Source organism: Papaver somniferum, chromosome 1 (assembly GCF_003573695.1).
Source record: "Papaver somniferum cultivar HN1 chromosome 1, ASM357369v1, whole genome shotgun sequence".
Taxonomy (NCBI): domain Eukaryota; kingdom Viridiplantae; phylum Streptophyta; class Magnoliopsida; order Ranunculales; family Papaveraceae; genus Papaver; species Papaver somniferum.
The window spans coordinates 223,369,986-223,378,001 of NC_039358.1; positions in this window are offsets into that span (position 1 = coordinate 223,369,986).

The following is an 8,016-nucleotide window of genomic DNA, read 5'->3' on the forward strand; positions in this document are numbered from 1 at the left end:
AATCATGGGAGTGCTATCAGGATGCATGTATTTGTTAAATTTCCTGAAAACTTTAGACATATGCAAACTGGTGGAATAATATCCCACAAGCTCAGTACTTGGTCGAGCTTTCCCTAGATTTTTCATCTCAAATTCGGATTTTAAATAGCTTTTAAGGTCTCTTATTACATCAAGAGTACCCATCATGTCTGTACCGTCGACATAAATAGCTACAATTCCAAATTAGGAACTTTCTTGTGAATACGCAATAAAAAAATATCTTATTTTTCTATCCTTCCAAATCAAATAGCCACTTAGACGGGTATACCACTTCCTCCTGATTGCTTCATTCTTGAAGTGAACGTTCTATCTAATTGTAAACGCACTCTATAGTTTAGAGTTACTTGATTTGGGAAACAAAAGTATATCAAGTACTTTTGTAAATATCTTCTATCTCTTAATTCTTTCAGAGATACGTAACAACCACATACATATGCTGCATTTCAAGTCCTTTTGAAATTACCAAGCTAACTAAGTAGTAGAACTCTATAACGTTCATTACAAGAGAACAATTCCAGGGATTTGTGAGAAACCTCGGGCCACAAGGCGAGTCTTTGTACTTTAAGACTACTTTCTTCTCATTATGCTTTATGAAAAATTAACTATGTATGTCCAATAGGCTTTACACTTGGTTGGTTAGCACTACCACACCAAATACCCGTATATTTGCCAAAGAACTAAGTTCTACCTGGATTGTGTAGGCCAAATATGATATTTATTTGAAAATAATCAAAATAAAGCATGGTTCGATCTCATTGAGCTCTACTTCTGGAGCAACTATTTATGGATTATATCATTATTATGCACGCATGATCCTTCCATTGACTCATGTTCATTCTCATAATCCGTCAGGATTTCATTGTTCTCTAGAATCATTTAAAACTTCGGAGCGTCCTCCATTATTGATTCATGGACATAGTCAGAGACAATCAAATAAGATGATTTCATTGATGATACAAATTAGGTTGTGCCTTACTCATCTACTTCATTTCTAGGTGAGCATTGATCGAACCTGGTGGTCTCTCCATCTTCCTTTATGGACCCACGACCTCAACTACACTTCCACCAAGTGTAGTTGCAATACCTTAGTCTATGATGAACCCTATACTGAGGATTTATAACCTTGCAGGAATATTTGCAGCTGGTATGTGTGATCTTATCACTTTAGCGACATCAGTGTATATTCTGAAAATTGATTATTCTTTGTCACTTCACATTTACATTTGTGGAGTTCAAGAATCAATATGAGACACAGTGGGAACACACCACGACAATTCATGTCGTTCATTTAGAACATAATTTTTCTTATCTCCCCCTAACGACGGGAAGACTGTCTCATTAAAGTGATAATCCGCAAATCTAGCGGGAAGAGATCTCCTGTCAAACGTTTTAAAATGCGGAAAATTGCTGAGAACTCATTTCCAACATAACTACTTAATAGTTTTGAAGATCCATCATAATATGATGTGGAGTCGCAATGGCACATAAATAGTGCAACCAAAAATGCATATAAACACGAATGTCATGCTTAAATCCAATTACCAACTGGTACACAGAAAAGGTTGACTAATATTGGGTTCAAAAAACGAATTAAGTAAAATGCGTTTAATATTGCATATCCCCAAAGCAGTAAAGGATAGTTTGGTACGCATAAACTATTTATTAGGCACCATCTGTAACCTTTGATGGTAGCCTCTGCGAGACCATTGGGTATAAGGTGCTTTATATTGATCCTATAAAACATGAAATATTCATCAAGTCCTTTTGATGTAAATTCTGTAGCATTAATAAGGGTGTTGAGCCTTTGCACTTTGTATTTGTTGGCACAACACGTTGAGAAGCAGCAAGGCGATTAACGACATACCTAGAACCCTGAGGACCCTTCGTCTGATCCCCTTTCTTGACAAATGAAGCTCTTGGACCAGCAGTAGATGAGTTCCTCTGAGCGCGAGGGTATAGCTGCGAAGGCCTAGACGAAGCACCCTTCGGCGGAGATATATCAGGAATTCTATGTGGGGGAGACCTATAAGGGCTCGGTGGCGGTGTCTGATAGGGAGCCCGCTGACGATCAACCATATCTACGAAGAAGCATAAAAACAACACAAAGAAACAAGCAGAGAAGCAAATGAAGATCATAAAACGTGAAATTTGTCAAAATTTCTACCATCAAAAATATCAACCGAAAACCTTAAATTCACCGAAAACGAAGAACCCTAACTTAATTGGGAACATCGTGGACAAGCTTAAATCTTCGAGTACGAATCCGTAATTTTGTGATAAAGAACAGGGGCAAGTATATATACTTTGTATATTTGTTCTTCATCACAAAACTAAGAACACAGTAGCAGAAGATGAACAAACAATCAAGATCGAAGAAAAAATAATCTCATACCTATATCAAAAGCCTTATGAGTTGAAGTGTGCGATGGGAAGACAATGAACAACAACAACCGTCAAACTTCAAAAATCCTAGGAAGATCTTACTCACAATATCACCAGCAGAAGTTAATGGCTAGAAAACAAGAAGAGAAGAATGAGAAGGTTCAAAAGAGAAAGAATTATGAACTGACAAGAGAATGAAGGAATGAAATTTATTTCCAATTTTTAACATTTTCTCTCATATTTATAGCATTAATAAAAGCATAATGGGAGGGGGTTGTGCATCTGGTAATTTAAAAAACACTTATTGAGAGACATGCCGTCACTTTGCATTCCGTCAATCTTTTTCCCATTTTCGTTCACTCAAATAAAATGATATTTGTATGAGTTCTTTCAAAACAATCATCATGTGACAACCAAAGTTTCTTTATGGTTATGCCCAAAGGCTGTATGAGTCAGTTTCCAACATTTCATCGTCGGAGTCAATATGGATTAGGTAATCCAAATATTATAGTGAATTACATTGCACTATATTGACTCATTAGTTTCTCTAAAATATATTTCCTTCCAAATATATTAAAGACTATAAAAGATGCAATCAATTACATTCTCATCATTTTGATGTTCCACATGATATCCATATGCACGGGTTACTTGGGAATTTAACAAGGTGTGATTATCTCTTGGTACATCTAGAGATTTTGCGACGTGTTTGTTCTATCTTGAAAAATAAAAAGAGCAGTGTTGCGCTCGATAAGATATTCAATTGTCCAGGCGTTCTTGTTGCCATTAAAGTTGATGTGAAAATTGGTTGTTACTATGATACACGTACACATTACATTGTATATACCAACACCTATGACCAGGTGCATTTCCAACTCTTTTATTTATGATGGGAGGTAGAATTACATTTTAGCTGATCCCATGTTCAATTGATACCTATACTTTGGTGTCATTACTGCTGGGGAAAAAAAAACATTTTTGTCTCATGATATATAAGTCCCTTTTCAAATATTTGTATGAGTCGGTACGTCTAACCCTCATCACTTTGGGGTTCTTTTCATTTTCAATTTTGCTACATTTAGCTTAATTTGAGAAATTTCGTTATCTCAATAGGCAAAGAGAATCTCACTACACATCTCAACCACTTACTTTAGGTTGAATATATTACTAAAGATAATTCTCTTGTTGTCGTACTTCAACATATACCGGTTCGTTAGTATTATGGATGAAGTAGAGAAATGAAAAGTTTATGACTTATTTCATCTTTTGTGAGTTCTTCCACAAAAAATTTGAATACATGTGATTTTATTTGAACGTATATTTTAAAAACTGCCGACAGATTAATAGTCGAGCAAGTGGATTACATCCCACGAGGCATTCAAAATTTATTTTGGGAAAATATCAAGTATCTAATAATAATGGTGCTCAAGTACTTCTAAGCCCCAAATGAACACATTGGAATTGAGTTGGTACAACCGATTTTACAAAAGACCATTCAACTATAGCCAATATCATATTTAAGAGATAAATTAATATTAAGACCAAAATTCTTAATGATCGATACCAATAATCATATTTTGAATTGACCATTTATATGATGTGGATTTTTTTTTCAAGACAAAAAAAAACAAAACTAGGCATATTCTAAAAAACAAAGGAATACACGTAACAAGTCAATGTAAAAACTCGCAATATAATTACATACCTCAAACTTTGGTCTCCATTTCATTCCATTCATATACAGAAAACCAGAACAGCGTACGCCGCGCACACCCTAATACCAGTCCGGAACGGAACAGGACGTCTGGAGAACAAGGATAGGAACAGGGACTGCTGAACCGGGCCTACAGTAGGACCGAACCGGGTTGAGATGGAATGGACTGAACCGGGTTCCTTCTCCTCAGATTCGTAACGCACACAGGCAAGATCTCACGAGGAGATTTTCCATCAGGCACCGACGGGATCTCACGAGGAGATTTTCCTTCACAGGTTAGGGGAGATATGGACGGATTAGTTTTTGTATAGTACAATTGAATCAATAATCATAGATTTAATATCTATGATCAATACAATCAACCTCAGTGTATTTAAGTTCGCAAAAGTACGAGGTAAGAAAATGTAATTCAAGCCACATGTAATCCTAGTAGAACAAATTTGGTCATCGCAGGGCCACACTCCAAAAGAGGTGCATATTTAAAGTATTGGTGATCCAGGTCTGGTTTTGATTCCACAGAGAATATGTGGTTTCTTTTGGTTTTTGTTTTTCCCTGCTACTTTCTTCCGGCTAAGAAGCATCTCTCCGAGGTAATATCCACTGTCCACTAATTGATGATGAAGACAAAAAGAAAAAAAGAAAAATTTCTCGAGCGGTTGAGCTTCGTGACTGATAACGTTTTGTAGTGGATGGGAAAGATAAAGAAACACAAGAGAAGAAGATTTCATTACTTAGAGTTAGTATGTGTTACATCCTTTATATACAATAGGAATAAGGCCCTGTCTATTATTGGGACGCACATCTATGGGCTAAAACCCTACAAGAAAAACAAAATGAAACTAAGAAATTATAGGAAGACTGTATCCCAATTACAGACTGAGTTTGCGAAATTCGTATGCACTCTATTCCCAGCAGCTGTTGCCCAAGAAAGGATTAGAGTTTTAGCATTGTCATACAGCTCCAAATCAGTCTTGTATGTGTATTTTTCTTCGAAAAGACTACAATTCCTCTCCCTCCAAATGGTCCAAATAAAGGCTGCGGGGATGAGATTCCATACCACCTTCCCTGTATGAGAAAGATCATTGTTGTTTGGCCATGTATAAGCCAACGCCATCACATTTGCTGGAAACACCCATGCCCAATTCTCAGATGGTGTTACAGACGACCAAATTTTTGTAGCAATCTTGCAATGCAGTAACAAGTGTTCTTGAGATTCAGGGTCACCACAAAGAGCACATGAACTATAAAGATTCATGCCTTATATGTTGTAACATATCTAGAGTATCGACCTTACCATGGAGTGAACACCACACCAAAACATCAATCTTCGGAGGAATACATGCTTTCCAGACAAACTTCCATGGGAAATATTCTACACCATCGGCTGCAATCAGTTTGTCATATAATGACTTAACTGTAAAGGAACCAGTGATGGTTAAGGTCCATCTTCTTGTGTCTGTTTACGTATCGAGATATGGAGGATTCGTACCGATAACGACAAAGAGGGCAGCAAGTTGATTCGTTTCTTCATTTGATAAGAAACGCTTGAAACCAAAATGCCATGACCTTTCTGCTGCCGTTATATGATGAGCAACGCTGGCATGGGAAAATCTGTCCAGTTTGCAAAGCGCAGTAAACTCCTCAGCCAAAGTCTTGTTTCCAGCCCAATTATCATACCAGAAAGAGACTTGAGCACCTGAGTGGATAGTGATATTTGCATTAGCAGAGATTAGATGTCCCATTTCCACTATTAATTGTTCTCCAACATGATACCCCATGTGCTGAAGTAACCTTACTTGGAATCCAAACTGAGATTTGAGGACCATATTTTTCTTCAATTATTTTGTACCAAAGATGTGACTTCTCAATACTCCATCTCCAACACCACTTGGCCAAAAGAGCTTGGTTCATTCTTTTAAGACTTTACCATTCATCCGGAGTAAAATCGACGTAGCATTTCTGGCAGACACCACTTGGTGAGAGTGATGGTGAGCGCAATAAAAATGTTACGTCAAATAAACCAGGAATGCTTGGGCATATACAAGAGCAAAGTTGACCAATCTGCAAACTCGAGTGCACATCTTACCAAGGTTTCTGAGAAACATTTAGGGAAGACACCACTTATGAGACTTTAATATGGCGATGGTCGTGAGGCTGGTGAGTGAGATGATAAGCGCAATAAGATGTATCCACAAATAGACCAGGATTGCTTGGACGTTTATAAGAGTAAAGTTGATGAAAGTCAAGAGCATTACTTCCCCAGGCATCGTAGAAAGTGAGCTTTCTAGGCTTGCTTCAGTTCTCGGAGACAAAACTATACCCGACAAGTCGACAAGGACAATCAAGAAACAATTAGCAGCTATAAAGGTTTAAAACTAGAACATCCACGGGTGTTCAAATATAAAAGGAAGCAGGAGTTTCTACAAAAAAACAACGGGTTAAGTGGAAAAATGTCCCAATTTGGACTACAACGTTGTGAAAATGCCCCAGACGTTAGGCAAAAGATCAAAATGCCCCATTCCGTTAGTTTTACCTATAATAGTCAAAATGGGGCATTTTGATTCCTTTTGACTGGTCAACGGTGATCTTAAATGTCAATTTTAACCTTCGACAGAGATATCCGCCCTACATGATGTCACACATGTGCTAATGACGTCATAACACGTGGGCACTGCAAACAAATGACACGCGTGCAGCCTTATCTGTCGACACATGGAAAGTGACTGACACTTGTACCACACGTGTGGTACACACGAGTACATCGATTCTTATCTTCTACCTTGGTCGTGTTTGAGCCACAGAAATCAAAAACAAATCAAAATACCAGTTCGAGAGAGATAGAGAGACAGTGAGCGATCGAGAGATACAGAGATCGATAGACAGTGAAATTGCATATCGAGAAGATAGATGAGACGGAGAAGATAAGAGATCTCGTTTCTTAACCGAGTGAAGAACAAGTAACTTTTAACCCTGAATTTGTTTTTCGATTTAGGGTTTTCGAAACCCAACCATGTGAAACTGGTATCTGTGATTAGGGTTTCAGAGAGTAGAAATGAAATTAGAGTTTCAGAATCTGTAGGATGGGTTTCACCACAGTTGTAATTAGGGTTTTAGGGAAACAAAATTAGGGTTTCAGTAGGGTTAATTGTGTTTTTGAATAAACGAAATTAGGGATTATAAATTTGTGTTTTTGAATTTTTATCAGATGAAAAAGGATTTTATGATTTAGGGTTAATTGTGTCTCTATCTCTCTTTTTAATTAGGGTTTGAAAGAAACAAATTTGGGGATTATAATTTGGGGGTTTTCCATTTTTTGTGGATAATTCAATTTAGGGGATATTTCATTTTCTTTTTATTTATGAATTCCATGTATTTTGGTATGATTACCGTAAAACCATGGCATGGCTAATTTAGTGCATTCTGTGAATTCTCTAATTACAACTGTGGTGATTACTGTAAAACAATGGCTCAACCCTTTTACTTCTTTAGAATGAATGATATACACAAGAAGTGAGGGTATTTTATTATTGCTTTGGCATGTATCTTATTTAACTGAGTGGAAATTCAGAGGCATTGGATACAAAATTGCTTCCATGATTGATGAATTAATGGGTATATATGAACTTTGTATATGAATTTGTATCTGTTTAGCTATGTTTCTATTTGTTTAGTTATACTTCTATCTATGATTGGTGTTGTCTGAGGCATATTTGAATACTTTTTAGTGATGATAGTGCTTACCAATTGCTAAACTCTTCCATATTTGAATTCTGCACTAGAACTGTTTTTATTTGATGATGATAATGGGAATGCATATGATAAGTGTGAAACAGAGGAGAGTTTTATTTCATTTTGGAATAAAGGGAAACCATGTAAAGACA